This window comes from Aphelocoma coerulescens, chromosome 2, assembly GCF_041296385.1.
Source record: "Aphelocoma coerulescens isolate FSJ_1873_10779 chromosome 2, UR_Acoe_1.0, whole genome shotgun sequence".
In the NCBI taxonomy this organism is placed as follows: domain Eukaryota; kingdom Metazoa; phylum Chordata; class Aves; order Passeriformes; family Corvidae; genus Aphelocoma; species Aphelocoma coerulescens.
In genome coordinates this window covers 45,101,453-45,121,951 of record NC_091015.1, presented here as the reverse complement: position 1 = coordinate 45,121,951, position 20,499 = coordinate 45,101,453, and the positions used below count along the sequence as shown (strand labels likewise).

General features: G+C 39.2%; 1 protein-coding gene across 6 annotated transcripts in view; it reads left to right on the top strand.

Annotated features, from left to right (window-relative positions):
• The first annotated feature begins 3,424 nt into the window (after nucleotides 1-3,424).
• TBC1D5 (TBC1 domain family member 5) overlaps nucleotides 3,425-20,499 on the top strand; it is a 337,427-nt gene continuing 320,352 nt past the window's right edge. For 5 of the 6 annotated variants that reach the window (XM_069007252.1, XM_069007244.1, XM_069007246.1 and 2 more), the window contains exon 1: nucleotides 3,425-3,633. The gene's annotated coding sequence lies outside the window, so the exon portion shown is untranslated. Of the gene's footprint in view, nucleotides 3,634-4,117; nucleotides 4,316-20,499 lie in introns of all 6 variants that reach the window. The other variant, XM_069007250.1, reaches the window with a different exon arrangement.

Here is a 20,499-nt window from a genome sequence, read left to right as displayed (position 1 = left end):
AAGAAAGTTCATCAAACTTAAAATCAATATGACTTTGTTCTTAATGGCTGTGTATAGAATACATCTTATTGTAGGGTCTAGAAATGACAGAAGTACTCCACAACTATTTCCCAGTTTCTCTATGGGAATTCAATTGATAGAGGAGTTGTAGCTTTATTTGACTCATGGGAGAAGTTGCAGTCATAAAACCTTCCTCGATATTTTCTTCAAATTCCTGAGATTTCAAAATCTCCTGGATTACAGATCGAATATGAAATCCAAACAAGAGGCTATAACAATTTGAAATACAACTAACATGTGTATATATATTCATATATTTGCATGTGCACAAAATCATGCATGCATATGCATTCAATAAAATGCTTGGTATATAATTCACACTAATATATAGTAAAAATCTGTGTGAATTTTTATATTCTGTTTGCATGAGATAACTAGGAGAAAAAGTCAAGAAATTTTGCTTTATATTTTATTCAATTTGTAAACCTATACTATACTTTTTCAAACTATATGAAATCCTCCTAACTAGTTCAAATGCATGTAATGGCTTTATTCTAAAGACGGTAACAAAGCTGGGCTACTCTCTTCCCTCCCAAACATGAGAAACTAAAATGCTAGCAAGCAACATATGCATTTTTTACTATGGATACCACTTACACATGAGATGTGAAGAACTTGTATAAAACTTAGCCAGATTACAGGCCAGACTAATTAAATGAAGAATGCTGCTAATGATGCAACAAAATATAAACCAAGATTTTTCATAATTGCAATGCACAGCCATGTAAAATGTTAAAAATATTTAAAACCTCAAGAATATTTCAGTCAATACCTAATATAAGAAACATTACTTTCTTTACTTATATGAAGTTTACACACTTTTACTTGTGACTCTGCAGTAGGATGTATTGTGAACATAAACTAAGCAGATTGACCTTAACCCTCCATAATCTTGAGAATACAGAAATTAGTAATATTTGGAATTTATTGTCTCTTTATTGGTGCATAAGTAGAAGGGATTAATTTCCTTACAAAGTTTTAATTTTGGTGTGGAACCTCCATTCTTGCTTGAAATAGCAGTCTAAGTGTTATGATTAGCCTAACAATTGATTGCCAATGAAACAAGAATAACTACTTTTGGCAGACTCCGCTGGTTTTTTTCCTGCTAGCTTTTGTTCCAGCTTTTATTTTCCATGGGAAAATTTTCATATTGAGAATACTGAGAGGGCCAAATCTTTTAAGACATCCCCTAAGCATGCACACAATTAGATATCCTATGCTCATATAATTACTCCAGTAGTTATTTAGACAACTCGCAATTGCCTGACTTGAGGACAGAGTGGGAATATATGCCAAAGGCAGGTGCACACTTCCCCTGTTTTAAACAGTAGCACAAATCTGCAGGCTTACAAAGAAAAGGTTTTGATAGTTTCAACACAAACTTTACCTAGTGAGCCCCGTCTACACACCATATCTTCAACATATAATGTGCTATAATTCTTCACATTTTCATTTCATCTCCCAAGCACACACTACTTTTGCATATCTTCTTATCTAAAATGCACTGTATTGCAAAAGCAGAAAATAGGCACTTCCATGTATTTATAGTGGACAGGTCACTGTGATATATGCAGACTGACTGTAGATGGCTGTATTATTTCTAAATCAAATGCTGTGCCCTGTGTCGAACAAAATTGTATCTTCATCACTGAGCTGTTCAAGGTATCCAAAACATGGTATTACTAGAAAAAAAATATATGCTTGACTGCTTGGCTTTTTTAATATCAAGATCCGCTCTAACACAAAATAAATGTAAGGAGCATGTCATAGCAACAAACAGAAAATCTTTATTGCAAACAGAAAATGAAACTATGTGTTTGAAATTAATGGATATGCAGACATGCAAGGAAATTCTCACATCTTCATTTGGTTTTTGTCCTAAGCCTTTTAATTTTAAATCTACCAAGAATTTAACTTTAAATGGCGCTTTCTACTTTAAACAATCTGATGTAGCAAAAAATGTAAATGTGTGGCTGTAAAACACTATCATCAGCAGGCCGGAACCTACTTTGGTCTCTCTTTTCTTAATCAAACATCTGGGAATCAAAAACATCTGTAGACTGACATGGAGTTGAGATTTCCTCTCTAAGTATCTCTGGCAAAACCACATAGATAGGCTGATTATCTTGCCCTGAAATCACCCAAAAAGCAAAAAAGTTCCTTTCTGGGAATCAAGGGAATTATAAGAAATGTCTGCAGAGATTAGATACCATACAAAAAGTTTTATTCTTGTTTCATTTCTAGATGTATCTCAGATTGATCATCTTTCTTCCTATGTTACCTTGAAGCACATTCTAATAGTCAAACATGCCAGATTTAGGCTTATTTTTCCAAGACTTAGGTTCAAATAATATTTCTGCTTCAGCTATCATCTATAACGTAGTATGTCTCTAGTTTCCCCTTTCTGTCTTGTACTGGTGTCTCCAAAGAAAAGCTTGCATACTTAGTGCATCAGCACATATAAAGAGACACTGTTAAATGGTCACAAGGAGCAACCTAAGTCACAAGGCGCTTCTCAACACCTTCAAACTCATGCATAAATACACCTCTTGAAGGCTGTTTTTGCAAGGAAAATGAACTCTTCAATACTTGGGGCTCCTCTGTTCACATTCCTTCATGATTTTTAATGAAGGGCCGATGCCGAGCAAACGGCAGGTTTAACGGATTTTCCGAAACTTAAGTAAGTGATCTTTTTGACTGATCTCAATCGCGTGCCAGCGGTCCAAGTGTGCCCTGGGAACTGACGCGCTCGTCCCAGTGAGCTGCTACCGTGCTGTAGGGTCGCGCTCAGTGACCCCACTGCTGGGGCTGACAAGCGCCCCGGTCGGGCAGCACCCACCTCCGGCCGCCCAGAGCTCCAGCCGGGCACTTGACTCCTTCCACCAGGACGTTTCCCAAGCGGTCTGAACACGGCCAGCCGCTCCCAAAGAGCCACGTTACGGACTCACTTTAAAATACCTTCCTTTTAAGCCCCTTCCCCCCCAGCCCTCACCACGCATTGCGTGACTGGTAACTACACTCTACGCACGCCTTATGTAAATACAAGCAGATCAGGCTTCCTCGAGAGGCCGAAAGGCCCCGAAGAAACGCAAACCCTTTCAGTTTCAAACAACCCCGGCGCCCTTCTGCTGTTGCCCAGCGCGGATGGCGAGAAGCGGGCGCCGGCCAAGCCGCGAGGGCAGCCCCATGCTCGCCCTTCCCCTTCCACCGGCGCCCCGCAGCCTCGGACATCTGGGAGCGGACACGGGGAGCACGGAGCAGGAACAAGGAGCAGGCGCCGGGCGGCCGCGGGCTCGGGCGCCTGCGCGGCGGGAGCGGGGCGGTGCCACCGCGCGTCCCCGCGGGCGGGCAGGGAGCCCTTCCCCTTCCCTTCCCTTCCCCGGGCCTCCCCCACTGCCTCCCCCTGCCCCGCGTCCCTCGCAGGGCGTCGGGCCGGCACGGGGGTCTGTGCGCCGCGCCGCAGGGAGGGAGGGAAGGAAGGAAGGAGGGAGGCGGGGAGGGAGTGACAGAGAGAGAGAGAGAGAGAGAGGCTGAGCCAGATCTTCATGCCACTGCAGGCAGCAGCAGCAGCAGGTAAAACCAGCCCCAGAGCATCTGCTCCCCTTCACCCGCTTGCCCCTCTCCCCGCCGGCCGCCCCGCAGCCGCAGTGCGCCGCCCCGAGCCCCGGACCCCGCCGAGCCCCTTCCCCGGCCGTCAGTGGCAGCGCCGGGGCCGGGGGGGCGCCGAGGCCTGCGCGCCCCGCGCCGCCGCCGCTCCTCGGCCTCTCCCGCCCTCCTCCCGCGGGGTCCCGCCGGGAGCGGCGGCGGCCCGGGGCGTGCCGAGGGGCAGATGCTCCCCGCCAGGGAGCTGTGCAGCCAGAGCCTCGCTGCCGGGAGGTGAGAGCAGGGAGGGAGGAGGAGGCAGATTTGTCACAAGGTTTCCCTCTCTCTGGGTTGGTTTGTTGGTTTTTTTTGGTTTGTTTTTTTTTTTTTTGGGGTCTTTTTTAATTGTTGTTGGTGATTCCGATGGCTGAAGAGGGAAGTTGAGGGTCTTCATGGTTATTTTTTTTTCCTCCAGGCCTTCAAAAAAGAGTTTTTAGAAGCAGCTTGCCTTCCCTCCAGTTTTCGTGCCCCAGAGCCTGTCTACCTCCCTGTTCTCACCTACCTGACTCAGTCTGTGCTAGCTGTCCATTGCCATCAGTGGTAGATGTTTAACCATCACACGTTTTTCTTTGGGATACAGCAGTTCAAGTGGTGTACAAGTCTGCATTTCTGTGTAAGGGCTGCAATTAACACATTTTAGCTGTTTGAAAGTTTCATACAGTGAGATTGCTGTACTATACCCATCAGTAATTCAGTTTAGCTACATGCCCTGTGGTATTACACATCCTGGAGGCTTTATGGTTTGCTTTTAAGAAACAGTTGTTCCATCATATTGGCATAGCATTGCTTTGGTGGTGTACTCATAAAAGAGGTATACATGTGAAGGAATCATGTACAAAATGTACTGGGATGGCACTTGGGAGAAAATAATACACTTCTAGCTCTGCTACTCCGCTCCACAGTATCCATTCTCCACTTGACTCTCCGTAATCCTGCTTACCTTCCCCTACAAAGATCTGAAACTTGGTTAAAAAGCACTGTATAAGTCTCTTTTCAGACTAAAGAAACTTCATTAAAATTATTTGTCAGTTCTGTTACTTGTCACACATTAGTTCAACTATTTACTGATAATACTTTGTGGAAACTAAAGATTCCAAAATACATTCCAATAACATGTGGGCTGATTGTTATTATTGAAAATATTTTTAAGAATTTAAGGTTCATGAAACATTCAGTTAAATTAGTCTTAGATCACATCTCTCTCTAAATCATCATCCGCTGTTATTTTTCCCACTCAGGTTGAAATACTGTAAGATCTAAAACTGGGCAATAAGAAAATTACATTGTGGGTGATAATGATTTCTATTTTTGAAACCAGTCCTTTTTCTTCTTTTTGTTACTGTAGTAACTGTAATTGTGAGTTAACACAAGTGTGATTACCAGTTGTCAGACTTTCTTTTTTTTTTCTGACACACATGGCCTGTGTGTGGCCTAAATGCTTTACCCATAAGAGTCACGGATGTATATAAATAGTAGCAATTGCTGAAGTTGTTAAAATTAATACTGTGTTGAAATAAGTTCAGACTTCAGGTAAACAAACACAACCTATTCCAAATAAACTGGTCAATTTCAAACCTTTTTTTGTATATTTTCGTGCTTGAAATTTGAGCCAACAACAGGAGCTGTATGAGCTGTGAACCTACAGGCCCGTACAGGTAGTGAATTTCAGTGCATAGCAAAGTATGAGACCATGAGCAATTACTAGATGTGTAAGTGCATACTGAAAAGATGGTGCATTTTTTCCTGCCTCTAGATTTTATGGTGGCTTCATAATTTAGGTACTACAGATACGGTAAACTCCTGTGAAAACTGAACATTTGAAAAGATATTAATGGCATCCTTTTGTCAGTGAGATGAAAACTAGAGTCTGTTCTCCAGCTTTTTGGATGGGAATGTGACTAAGTAAGGCTTGTACTGGTAGCTTTGTTCAACAATTAATTAAACTGATGAGATTCTTGCATGTTTTGCTTCATTTAACCTTCTCGTAAATCTGAGAAAAGCCAGAAACGTGATGTTTGCAAACAGTCTTTCTGTTTAAGCTGCAATATTAGTAAAGCTCAGTTGCCGCACAAAATTGGTTCAGTGGTTTTCTGAAAGTACTTTGCCACTTGTGAGAAGGGCACTTACCTTTAAGAAATATCAGTGAAAACATTCCTCTCACATTTTTCCTTCTTTGCATAGCCATCTTGGCTTTACTTGAATGTTGTGCTTTTCTCTTTTGTTTGCACTTGAATCTTTTAGCCTTTGTTACCTTGTACTGATGTGCAAGAAAAATGTGATTTGGTGGATATGTGTTATACATTCTCTGCCTGCCTATAATTTATGCTAAAGCAGAGATCATCTTTGCTGTCTCCAGGTTGTTTTTGCTATTACAACTTCATTTTTCACTCGGGAAGGGCTGTGCGAAGAACTGGTTTACACTTTGCCCTGAAAGGAATTCTGTTGATGAAGTCTTAGAAAGTTTACTTTGCGTTCCATCCTTAGGAGTTTTATCTTAAACTGTTAGGTATGCTGCTGTAATTGACAACAGCTGTTGCTGAGAATTGTGGAGGATAGACAGTTTCTAAGATAATCAGTTCCTAGTCCATTGGAGGCTTTGTTGATTAGCACGTGTAAGAGCATTTTGGATCAGGAGCCAGTGATGTCTACTGAGTGCAAATGTGGTATGTTATCTAAACTGTTTGACTTAGGCTTTACACTGCTCTGAAGCAAATAAGCTGTAGGTTTTGTATGCTTCTTCTTTTGGCCCAGGAAAGGGCCCAAAGCAGTTCAGTCTATATTCTATAAAAACACACATCTTTGGGTGAGCTGTGCTTTCAGAGGAGGACAAGGAGAACTCTTAAACATGATAGAAGGAGTTGCTTGCCTGTGTTTGGTTGTTACATTAGTGAGGCTTGAATTCGGGTTTTGACCTCCACAAGGCATAGCTGGTACCATTTCCAGTTTTTAGGAAGGTTGTTACTGTGGTGTGTGTTTTACTTAAGAATGTTTTTCTCACTTGCCCTAGTGTCATTATTTTTCTGATGCTGCAACTTATGTGATCAACTACTTTCACAAAAAGGACTTGCAAATTACGTAGTTTGAGGTCCTCCATTATAATCTGATAACTCCTGCTCTTTTTAATGGCATTCAATAGAAAAAAATGTGTTTTCTCTGAATCTTACATGAATCCATGTGTGACAGTCCTTGAGAAGAAACAGTTGACCGTATTTGCACTGTGACAGTTGAAATAAGCAAGAGCCAAGCTGGAGCAGTTAGTCAAACTGCCTCCAGACCTTGAAGATGAACACTGAACATTTAACATTTATTTTGGATAAAAGTTGATGAGTTACCAAACAGAATAGAAATGGGTATTCTGCCTCTGTTAATGGTTAGGTGTAGGTTTCCCAAAAGCACTGACTCTCTTTGGAAATGGTTTGAAAATGCTAGGAAGAATCAGGTGTCACTGATACTGAATTGAATGCAACAGAAATGAGACAGTGCCATGCTGTTCTATTTAAAAACCCCCAACATTATCCTTCTCTACTATTTAATTTGGAGGGCTTTTTGCTCTGTTAATGCGCTGGCAAATAGTTATTTTAGGTTTATTAAAGACTATTACTACCATGCTACTAATTAATCTAACTGTGTATGTGAAAAGTTCATGTGCTTTCTGAAGTTGACTTGCATTAAGTACTGCATCTATCTTAATACATGAACATTTCACCTTAAATATATTACAGCATCAGTTTTTGTCTCAATGGGTTTGATTTCTGAACTTCTGGTTGGCTAAGATTTTTTTTTTTTTTTTAAAGTGTATCAAGATACTGAGAATCTACCATTTACTTTTCTGGATGACTTGTTTCAGTGATTCATCTTTGCCACTATTTAAAAATAAGGCATGCAATTATTGTTTGAATACATTTGAATGCATCTGTCTTTCCTTAGTTCTTGTTATCTCATCTGAATTCTCTATCATATCAAACTGCCTTAAACTTGATTTGTCCCTTTGACACTGTGTTTTCACTCCTCTGCATGGTGGCAGTCCCTAGCATTTAAAGACACATACAGATTTTTAAATATGTAGTTTTAAAAGAGCATCAGCAGATCAAAGATTTGCTGGGCTGACTACTCTAGGACTCTGAGATAAGTTTAACAAATATGCTGATTTAAAATGTTTTTCTCACAATGTTTTTTAACATCTGATCTGGAACATCTGCTTAACAAATGAGTTGGAAGGAAAATCAATATAATGTGATACGATTATACCATTTTGAATCTTTCCAACTATAGAATGAAAGTATTTATTGACTATTTTTGATCTGTCCGTATAATTTTTAACACTTGTGCCACTTCTGTCTAGTTATGGGCCTCTGTGATCGTTGAGGTGGTGTTTGTACTTACACCCTTGGTGGTGTCATGGGTGGATGTTTTGTGTCTCTCAGTTTCTACACTCTGCAACAGTAGTTTATACTGATGGTGATCCAACCTCCCCTGTTCTAAGTTATTGATCCTGCTTATTTTTTAACTTGTTTTTTTAAAAAAAAATCAGGTTCTGAGAAACTAGGCTGAGCTGTAGCCAAAACTGTACAAAATTTGTCCTTTTGCTAGCTGTAGAGTTGCCTAACCAAAGACAAAAGCCATTAGGGAAGTTTCTGTTTCCATGTTTTTCTGTCTAAGATTTTCCTTCCCAATTCATTTTATTCATAACACTTTTTAGCTTCTGAAGTTTTGCAAACTCAGGAATATGAGCATCGATGTACCTTGTATATTTATATAAAAGTTAGTAATCTCTATCCAGATATGTAGTTTGATCATGATCAGTAATTCTTAGGCTATGCCAAATTTCTACTCCAGTGACTTACTCATTGTAGCTGTTATAAAGGAATACGTGGTAATTTCTCTGGTTATGGTGAGTGCTGTTAGAAAACTGTTGCTAATAACTTTTTAAAAATGGATGTTTTTACTGTTGGCAGCTTAAGATCCTGAGATACTAGATTTCAGTATTAAAGACTTCAGTTTGACCTTTTTCTTTCAGCACATTAAAAATAGGACTTACAAAAAAAAATCCTACTGTTCATAGTTTGAGCTGATGGTCTGTAACAGACCTCTACTATCGCCACCTTCTGAGTGAGCTGTTGTATTTAACCTTTAGACCCACATACAGTCAGGATCCTTTGGTTCTGAATTATCAGGTAATGAACGTCTGAATGATGTTTCTTGAAACCTGGATTGTGCCTGCTTCATAATTAATGTTATTTTTATGTAGTCTCTGGATTTTACACAAGTGGGCCTTTGGCCTTTTCTTTTTCTTGTTGGGAAGAAGTGTAGTTGTGTGATGCACATGGAGAATAGACTTGAATTTAAGTAAGGGATGGAAATTTTTAAAAGTGTTAAAGAATATTTCTGGAACTGTAGAAGTAAATTTTTTGGCATTTAGACTTCACTGTAATGCTAGTGCAAGAATTGTACCTGGTGTCAAATGAATTGTCATCCAGGCCATTGTTTTGTGACTTTAGTGTCCAACAGCAGATGTTTTAAATGAAGTTACAAAAACTTTCCAACTGTGGATTAACTGCCGTACCATGGAGCTCCTCAAATTCTTGTCAGTTTGCAAGGATTTACTATGCTGATCCCGAGTTTTGTTAACCATAATAATTTTCTTGTTGATAGTTAATTTTATATAGGTGAATGTTTTCATTATGCACGGTAATATGTAATTATTTTACAATGCTGTGTTTCTAATCTACCTTCCCAGTGTTATGCTCAGCCCTCTTTCCTCAATTGTTAAAGAATAGCTTGATGCTCAGTCGTTACTTGAGCAACACTGATAATCATTTCTTATCTGCTATGCTTTAGATGTGTCAGCAAGCAGTTTGATTTGCCAGCATGCTAGACATTTAGTTTTACTTTTTAACTTTGTTTATTTCACATGGTGTTGATGATGATGGTTGTATTCTGGGTCCTGATATTTTCCATTAGCAGTGGTGGATGTGACCAGTAGCTCCTGCATCCAATATAATGTGGATAAGCACACTCTTTCCTCAAACCTTTTTTTTCCTACCTTTCATTGTTCACAGTAAGGCAACATTTATATCTGGCTAAAGCTCTGCCTATATTTTACTGATTGAAGCCTGACAAGCTGCAGTGTTGAAAACTGTAGTTGTATTTTCTGATCTTCCCCAACAGATTCTCTTTCAAAATTAATATTATTCTCTTAAAAAGTTACTAGTTTTCTTTATCATCTCTGCTTTAAAAGTTTTTGTCAGTGTTCCCACTGACCTTTCCCATGTAAGTTGGACCTCTTTTAAAACTAAAGACTTTCAAGGCTCGGGTGGTATGTTTCATGTTTATTTCATTATCATGCTTATATCAGCATGCTTGCTTGCAACATAAAAATGAATAAGAGGATCCAGTGTCAAGTTGGTACTTTGATTTCTTGTACCTTTTTATTAGCTAAACTTTATCTGGATTATTCATGATTACTGTTCAGTAGTTTTGTGGAGCCTTTCATCTATAAGTGAAAATAGCATTAATAATTTTCAGTGAGAGGAAAGTGACTTACTCAAGGTCAAACAACAACTCAAAGGGAAAGATTTAGTAAACCCAGATTTTATACTATCTCATCACTGCTAATACAGGAGTGCATTGTAAAATAGTGAATAAATCTTGGTTAAATGGGAGAAACGAAAAGTAATTTAAACATGTTAAATAGTAAGCAATGTAGAAAAAGTAGAGTGAAAGAGTAGACATAATAGAGAACCTGCTATGTCTACTCTGAGCAAGATATTAACTCTGACCTGAGCAAGTTCAGAGGAGGACCATGAAGATGACCCAGAGAGTTAGAGCACCTCTCCTGTGAAGACAGGGAAGGCAGGCTGAGAGAGTTGGGGCTGTTCCGCCTGGAGAGAACACACCAGGGAGACCTTAGAGCAGCCTTCCAGGACCTAAAGGGGCCTACAGGAAAGCTGGAGAGGGATTTTTTTTTTTTTACATGGGCACGCAGTGAATGGGATAAGGGGTGATGGCTTCAGACTGCAATAGGGTCACTTTAGATTAGGTATTAGGAAGAAATTCTCTTCTATGAGGGTGGTGAGGCACGGGAACAGGTTGCCTAGAGAAGTTGTGGATGTTCCCTTCATGGACATATTCCACATCAGGCTGGATGGGGCCCTAAGCAGCCTGGTCTAGTGAAAGGTGTCCATGCTCAGGGCAGGAGAGGTTGGAACTAGATGATCCTTAAGATCCGTTCCAACCCAAACCAATTCTGGGTTTCTTTGATAGAAGGAAAACAGTACTAATGCTAATGAAAAATGGAAGTAAACATTTAGTATACTTCTCTGAATGTATATCTGGTAAGTTATTTGATGATTGTGCTGGGAACGATGATGGCGTTATTAATTTCTTTGGTGAGACGAGTGGCTCTCTGCTGATACTCATGTTTGTTTTGCATGTCCTGCTTCCTATAAAACTTAACTATGCTTTCTGAACAGTGACTTGGGTACCTGCAGAATATACAACCTGTTACTTTTGTTGGCACCACGTACTTAAAAAAAAAAAAGTGGGAGCCTTGCTTGTTTTTCAGTTATTCATAAGTCAGTAGCATAGTGTTTCTCCTCCTTTGGGCCTGACTTATTTTGAATTCACATCACTTACACTTTGGCCTATGATGCTAATAAATATACACATTTTGGGGAAAGCCACTAAATTGAAATGTATAACTGGGCAATTCTTATATATCTATATCATTTGGTTTGTTTTTTTCAGACTAAACCTGGTGCTTCTTGAGACAATACCTTTTAAGGTTCATTATACCCCATAACCTTTATGTACAATGCATTGAGCAGTCTAGGCTAATGGCACAAAGATTTGAGCTCTGTTGATTTTCACTGTAGATTCACATTTGTACGTAAAACTCACACTGGTTGTTCCTGCCAGTTTTACTGCTTCATGAAAATGTGTAGCAGATAATTTTGAAGATATTCTTTTATTTTCAAGTATGAAAAAATCTGGATACCTGTAAGTTTAATTTTTGTGGCTGCGTGAAAGAACAGTGAGTGAGTGCAAGTAGAGGAAAGTGCAACAGGCAGGAAGTTGCTGACTTCCTGTAATAAGAGGAAATCCGTGTCCCAGTCAGTGGAAAGGTTTCTTCCAAACATGAGTGGTATATGTTCATTTTGCATAAAACACCTTTAAAGCATTCAGTCAGAAGTTGGTGCCTTGAGAAATAAAACCAAAGGAATAAAAAACCTATAGTTTTAGATTGTTGAAGTGTGTGCATTACAGGTAGGACGTGTTGAATTTTTTTTCAAGTGTACTTTTCAAAGGCAGCAGCCAGTTAGAATGAAATGAGGATGTTTTATGAATGAGGGTAAATTTCACCTTTTGTTTGTGAATTTACTTCACAATTTTCTGGAGAAACACATCATCATGAAATGCCCTTTGAAATTTTATGTTGGTACTTGGTGTATTGCTTTAAGTAAGTTTGTTTCAGGCAATTCTCTTTTTAAACTAAAAATTGGTTGCTATATAGATTTGTGAACAAAACTGTAAGGTAGTATAAATACTGTACACTTTGTCCCTTTCTCACAAGATTACCTTCTGTAGTCAGGGCCAGTTTTGCCTAGTAGAAGGCTATTTTGATTTTTGGATTTGTGCTGTAGTCCGAACTCTTACTTGTTATACTTCCCAAGAGTCTTGATTTGCAGACTGCTTGATTTAGGTACAAGATGACAGTTGAGGCTCCACTGCAAGTCAGGGAATTGGAAAGAGATTTAAGGGATAGATGGAATGAGATATGTATAAGGCAGAATGTGCCTGCTGCATTTTCAGCTGATTGCCAGCTGCTTGTGGCCCCTTTCATACTACACATTTTTCAGAAATGTGTATTGACCCAAGCAACTTGCTGATTGCTTTTGGTTCCCACCTTTGACCTCTGATGTTGGTGGCTGATTTGACACACCTTCAAGATAGTGTCAAACTTCAGTGTGCAGAGATGGAAAAGCTGCCCAGTCTTTTGTCTCTTACAACTTTTATCTTGAGCCTTAAGTGCATTCTTTGGGGTGAAGTGTGGGGAGTTAGGTACCTGAGAAGAAATGAAAGCGCATATTGAACAGATAGAAGTTAATGTTAATTCTTAATAACTATAAATGATGATGATATCAGACATCTGTTTGGTGCAGTCATGCTGTCTTTACCCACAAATTCAGAATCAATTTATCACAAGGTTCAGTCCTTACAAAACTGAGTGGAGAGGAGCAAAGGACAGTAGCAGCTGCTGTCACTGGACACAGAGCTCCACTTTGACATTTTGCACAACTGGAATGGATTGAGGTACACATACAGAATGAACAAGTGGCACTGTCAGCTGTTACAAATCCTGCTGAGAGGCTGTGTTACTTTAATAGTGCTCCTGTGCACTCTGAAGTCTCAGTGATTGTAGAAAGTCCTAACTTGTTTTTCGTTATGTTAAACATTTTTGTTCTCGTCTTTAGCAATTTTTAAATAAGCTGTCTAAATTCTTGTATATTAGATAAAAAATACGTAGTTCTACCTATAAGTCAATATTCAAGTATTCAAAACTGACATATACCAGGAATTAGAGTGTTAGAACTGTTGCTGTTTTATTGCTGTTGGGGGAGACTAGATTTTTATATTAATTTACAGTAATAGTGTATGATCAGTCATGGTTATAATTTCCGCTGTGAGTAATTTTATCTGAGAAGAGGGCAAATGTGGGCTGAGTGAACATCATTTCACTACTTGTAACAGCTTACCCAGATTGGGATAAAAGAGTTCTGTTAGACTCATGCTATAATTTTTGTATGTTGACTGGAGTGCTTAGTCTTGTAGAGCTATTGTTAATTATCATTTAGTCCCTAAGCATGTTAGATACCTCCTAATACAGATAGTCAGTCTTTTGCCAGAGTTCTGAATTAGCTTTCAGTAGTATTTGGAGTAATCGTCCATTTTCTGTTATGCTCGAAAGCTTCAGACTCATACTGTCCTCTTCCACAAGTAATGGATCAGCCTAGGTCGAGCCATATGAGCTTGAGAAAGAACAATGTGTAGATAGAAGGTGGATTACAAGGACTTAAACCAGTGGGTTTAAGAGGAAAACCTTCAGTAGAAAGCTTACTAGCAGGCATTGAATAGTCTGATAGTCTTCTTTTCCTTTTTTTTTTTTTTTTTTTTCTTTTTTAGCAAAGAGCATTTTCCTTAGGTCCCTCTTTCCTGATGCAGTTTTACTTTGCCTTAATGCTTGCAGATGTGGACTTTCCTAAGCATAAAAGAAGCTAGCATTCTTTTAAGATTCTGCCTTCTGGAAACATGGAATAAAATCAAACCCTACAACACAGAAAGTGTGTCTTGAACTGGCCATTACTCTTTTTTGGTTTTTTTTGTTTTACAGAGAATGTCTCAACATTTTGTTTGTCTGATTTTTTTTGTATGCCAAGCTCCTCTGCTTCTGTGTTTTCAAGCTGTGAGGAGATCCAGCTGCAACAGAAATAATTGTAGGGTGGTGTTGTGGTTTAACCACAGTAGTCAGCTAAGCATCACATAACTGCTCACTAGAAAAGAAATCTGGGCAAGGAAGAACAAAAACACTACCAGTAAAGATACATCATTAGGTATTGGAGTAGATTGTATTGACTCACTGCATTTGTGGTAGTAGTGAAAGACCACCTTCTACAAGGGTTTTTACTCACATTGTCTTCCAGTACCGTATCATAGTATGCAATAATAAAGATTCAAACAAGAGGAATAATGTAAAATTGCTGATGAGAGTCTTGATCATTCAAGATGACTGTCTTTACAGTTACTGAAAACTTTGACAACCAGTGAGATGAGCATTTTAGAAACTCTGCACTGCATAGATTGACTGGGAGGCAAGTTGAATCTCATGAGAAAGTGGGGTAAATGAGAATTTTTGATGTATAGGCAGGTTGACTCATATATATATAGATCTTATGCAAAACAACAAGAACAATGACAAAGTTTCAGATGAGATATGAATATATTGGAAGATGAAGAGGGGCTGATGTAGATCTCATTTTGAACCTGAGTGGTAAAAATGGTGACAAAGATGTATTTGATGCTGAGAGGAAAAAGCGGTCAAGGAATTCTCATTTGTCTCAAACATTCAATTTACTTTAGAAAAAAATATATCTGTAGCAGTACATTACATTAAGCTGACACTCTTTCTCATGTGCTCAGTATACCATCTACACTTTTTCATCTAAAAAAAATACTTAAGTTGCCAGCAAGTCTCCAAATTGCTAATATGGTATTTCAGCTAATGTTTCTTACTCACCCTGACCAGACAACTCTCAAAATTATTATTCAGGTTAACTTCAGAGTAAGTGAAGGTTGGGTAGCAGCTTCATTTTTTCAATGTGAAAGAATTTATCTTTCAAAGTCCTGAGTTACATTTTGCAATGATTTCATCATTGCAATGTATCCTGAGCTGACAGCAATAAAGTAACTGACATTTCACTTGAGACTAATTCCTGTCTACAGTTAAGAATTTTGCTTGGTGAAATGTTATGGCTGTGCCAATTTTATTCTTGTTCATTTTGCTTAGTTTTGAAGGAACTGAAACAGTGTCAATTCCAGAATTTTGTTTTAGTGGCTAGTAATGGGTTTGTCATGATTCATTGCTATGTGTGTTTATAGCATCCACTGGATACTGTGACTTTCCATGTAGTCCCTCTTGATATACTAACCTCTTCCCCATAACTTGAGATACATTTCTGTAGCTTCACTAACTTAACAGAATGTTTCAAAGTATTTTTACTTTCATGTGACATTTGCCTTTTTCTGAAGCTGAGGCCTCAGAAACTGTCAATTCCTCTCAAAGTCTGTGCCACCGTTGTGATACAGTAATTTGAAGTCACAGGTAAAAGATGACAGTGAAATGAAAATGAAATGCAAACAGACTTTCTAATTGCATGTACAAGTAAACCAGTGAGAAAAATCTAAGTGGTATCTGTCATCTTGCATAAGTGAGGGAAGGTTTCTCTTCCACACTGGACATTTGCTTTTATCTTCCTCTCTGAGCTCTAGCTGTGCCGTCCATCTTCTTCAGTGTTTCTGAAGAGGACTGTCTTAGAGCAAGAGCTCAAAGTTCAACACCCTGCTGTAACCTCTGTTGTCTTTGACAGCTGGTCACAGATCATCTGACTACCCTGAACCCTGCTAGGCATTACTGCATCCATGGGCATGTATAAATTACAACGGTTCTTGAAAGACTCGTTATTTTATTGATACTGTGATAAAAGAAAAAATCTAAACAAATAAACCCACAAACTCCCCGTGTCCTAAGCTGACCTGGTCTCTTGAGAATTGCTTTGTGACCTCTCAAATTGAAAAGGTCAAACATGGAGCTGAGTAGCTGCCCCTTGTTAGTGATGCAGCTGCATCTTGATGGTGGAATGGCTCTAGGTCTATAGGGAATGACAATGATGAGTTGAGATTAAAGCTGAATTTTTGTTTCCCTCTGCCCATTTAAACCTTAATTTGAAATGCCTTTCTGTGGAAATAGGACAAGTTTTTGGTAACCACAAGAGGCTCCTTAGTGTCTGCCCCATTGTATGTGTTGTGATCCCACCAAGTGACATTTGGCAGGAAATCTAAAAGGAAATGTCTGCACCAAGTATAAGCAAGTAAACCCCAATACTGTACTAGGTGGGAATAGATATATCTGAATTTAGTCCCAGTCTACTGACTGTGCACAGTAGAAGTCTTAGACTCAACATGGCTTAGAATCAGCTTCATTTTGTTCAGTTGGATGTCCCTGATCGTGTTCTGCCCAAAACAGAATTCTCTTTTCACTTTGATTTTTTCATTATACATCTGATGGTCACACATTTTAATGTTCAGTAAGGCTTGTATAAGGCCAATTGGTACTATATTACTGACTAAGAAAAACTTTTTTCATTCATTAATTGAAATAGTCATACATTTTGTTATGCATCTTTGACCATTCAGCTGTGGTGGATCTTATGTCAGTCAGTCTGTCTTGGTTATGACAGTTCATGAAATGTGTTTCAAGTACTGCCTGTTCTCTTAATTCTCTAGAGAACTAAAATAAAAAAAGAAGTTGTTTATTTTTTCATTTACATCTCTTTCATAGAGCCATAGTAGGTGGTGCTGGGAGATTTTCAATATTTAGTCAGTGTAAGAGGTTCTATGCATACATATAAGCATTTTAGAATTCTATATCAGATATGTAAACCTTATCTATATGCATACTATTATAAGCAAATTATCCCTTTGCTTTCGATGAATCTTGATCTTAAGAAGGTGTCTGGAGTATTCAGGCCAGAAAACTGCTGCCATTCCTAGAACAGCATTGAAATGTACATACATGGGAAGAAAAGCCAAGAATGACTGTTCTGTTCACCACATGGGCTTTCTTTCCCTATGCTGGTACTGCTGGTCTTCAGGAATTTCCTATAGTCCTCTGGTTGGACTGTATTATCGGGGAAAGGTTCTTCACCCAGAGCGTGGTTGAGCACTGGAACAGGCTCCCCCGGGACGCAGTCACAGCACCAGCCTGACAGAGTTCAAGAAGTGTTTGGACAATGCTCTCAGGCACATGGTATGATTCTTGGCATGTGCTGTGCAGGGCCAGGAGTTGGACTCAGTGATCCATGTGGGTCCATTCCAACTCAGCTTATTCTGCTGTTCTGTGACTCTAAACTAAAGTCTGCTTGTTAGGCATATCTAACCTCAGTGACTGATTTGTGGATAAAGACAATGTTATGGCAGCTGGTTCTGAATTACAGCTAATGAAATGGTTCATTCTTAGATTTGGACCATGACAGCACAACAAAGTTTTGAAATTCAAAGAAGTAAATTAGACCTGCATTTATTAAGAACTTTGTATCTTAGTTTTATTTCTACATCTTAATCACTTGATCAGGATTACAGTCAGTGAATTGGGAATTTTTATTGAAGGAATCTCTGGTTCAGCACATGGAATGAAGGAGGATGAATGAATTACTAGCGCCTTGAGTGGTTACCAGCTAATAGTTAAACACACAGCTATCTTGGTAATCCTTGAATGATGTAAGCTTCACATCATCTTGTCATGTGATGGAGATGCAGCAGACTTTTCTTTTTTTTAAGATCTTGTTAAATTTTTATTCAGAGTGTAACTTTTGATCCTGAAGATAATCCCTCGTAATAAAAAATGTTAACTTCACATCACGTTTTCTAAGTTGCTATATTTTGCATTAGTAAAAGTACAGAAGATTGGTAAATACAAGCTATAAAAATTACATGGGCCTTATTCCTGCTGTTTATGGTTAACTTGGCTTTGTGTTTAGATTTTGGATTTTAACTCATTTCACTAGATAAGCTATTTTCTTTTTATAGTAAGTATTGTTTGCATTGTTTGTGTAAATTTAAGGTTAAAAAGTGTAAATTTAAGGCATTCATCTTGAATGCCATCACATGGTGTGTACAGGACAACCTCATAATCAGACCCAGTCAGCATGGCTTTATGAAAGGCAAGTCCTATTTGACCAAACTGATCTCTCTTTATGATGTGGTGACCTGCTTTGTGGATGAGGGAAAGGCTGTGGGTGTTGTCTACCTAGATTTTAGTAAGGCCTTTGCCATTGTTTCCCACAGCATTCTGGAGAAAATGGCTGTTCACGGGTTGGATAGGCACGTGCTTCGCTGCGTGAAAACAGGCTGTCTGGTCAGGCCCAGAGAGTGGCGGTGAATAGAGTTACATCCAGCTGGTGACAGATCACAGTGGTGTCCCCAGAGCTTAGTACTGGGACAAGCCCTGTTTAATACCTTTATCAAGGCTGTGGATGAGGGGATGGGGTACACCCTCAGTAAATTTGCAGCTGACACCATGTTGGGCAGGTGTGTTGATCTGTTGGAGGGTAGGAAGCCTCTACAGAAGGATCTGGACAGGCTGGATCGATGGGCTGATGCCTAATGGTCTGAGGTTCAACAGGGCCAAGTGCCAGGTCCTGTACTTAAATCACATCAACCCCAGGCAGTGCTACAGGCTGGGGCAGAGTGCCTGGAAAGCTCCCCTGCAGAAAAGGACCTGGGGATGCTGGTTGACAGCCAGGATTGAGCCCAGGTGGCAAAAAATGCCAGTGGCATCCTGGCCTGTATCAGGAGTAGTGTGGCCAGCAGGATGAAGGCAGTGATTGTCCCCTTGTGCTGGGGACTGGTGGGGCCACCTGTGTACAAGAAGCGCATTGAGGTCTGGAGTAAGTCCAGAGAAGCACAGTGAAGCTGGTGAAGGGTCTGGAGTGCATGAGGAGTGGTTGAGGGAGCTGGGGGTGTTTAGCCTCGAGAAAAGGAGGCTCGGGGAAATTTATTGCTCTCTACAACTACCTGAAAGGAGGTTGTGTGCAGGTGGGGGTTAGTCCCTTCTCCAGGTAACAAGTGGCAGGACAAGAGGAGACGCCCTCAAGATGTGCTGGAGAAGGTTTAGATTGGATATTAGGAAAAATTTCTTTCACCAAAAGATTTGTCAAACATTGAAATAGGCTGCCCAGGGAAATGATTGGGTCACCATCCCTGGAGGTATTAAAAAGATGTGTGGATGTGGCAGTTGGGGACATGGTAGGCTTGGCGGTGTTAATGGTTGGATTTGATGATCTTAAAGGACTTTTCCAACCTGAACAATTCTATTCTGTTAAAATGAAATGGATGTTTGTAATGGCAAGCATTCTGGATAGGTAGCCTATGCCATCTTTTTCTGGCAAGCATATGATGTCATGAAATTATTTTACTTTAAAGTATTGGGTAACATTCTGTACATTACTGAAAACAGCTTTACTGGTGGTATAGAGAATTACTTCAGTGAATTATTTTTAAAGCTTTTTTCACTTCTTCACAGCATATATTCTTTTCTGTCATTTTAGAGGAATTCTGTTGTCTTGCTCTGCTGTTCTGAAGGCATTTGTCTCTGTTACCAAAATTAATTGATCTGACAGGGGTCAGAGGAAATATCTGTTGGTTGCCTGCATGGTTTTGCTCCATGCCAAGCAATATGCTTGTTATCATTATGAATTCTTATGTAAAATGGATAATAAAGTGCTGGTATGGCTAAGTGAAGTAATTCATTACTTTCCAGATGCTTGCTAAGCACTTAGTTCCTGAAGTCAAATATTGGGGTCCTGAGCTTCTAGATGCTTAAGATTTGTTCCAGGAAGACAAAATTGATTTGTACTTGTAAGTCCTGAGTGGCTTCACTGTTGATGTCACTGATGGAAAGACCTGCAACTAAACAAACTTGAACTGACCAATATAGTTATAATCAAGATAAATTTACTGGAGGTGAGAGGTGGGAAGAAGAGATTGTGCAGCAAGTGGTTAAATGAAACTATTGTCTGTCCAGTGTTTCTGGGTCTGATTCTAGTCATTAACTTAATTTCTGCTGTTACTCTTCTGTGGGAGTTATGACGTCTGCAGTATGTAAAAATTAGTTTCCTTTGTATGGGTTAAAATTTTACTTCAAATAAATTCATGTCTAAAATTAGAAGGTAAACATTGATTAATCTGATTTTTAATGACTAGCAGCAGAAGTCTTGTAAATACACTATAAAATTATGCTGGCACATCTATTGAGAGGGATTTAGTGAATGTAGACTTTTTTAAAAAGGGATGGGAAGACTTATGTAAGATATGGGTGGTCATAATTAGAATCAGGAGTTTGGGAAGGATAACTAAGAATAACTACTGAACAGTAAACACAGGATTTTAAATTACCTTTATTTAAATTTAAAGCATAAAATCATGTGTCTTAAGGCTGTTAGTCTTTAAATGGGGTGACTTTTT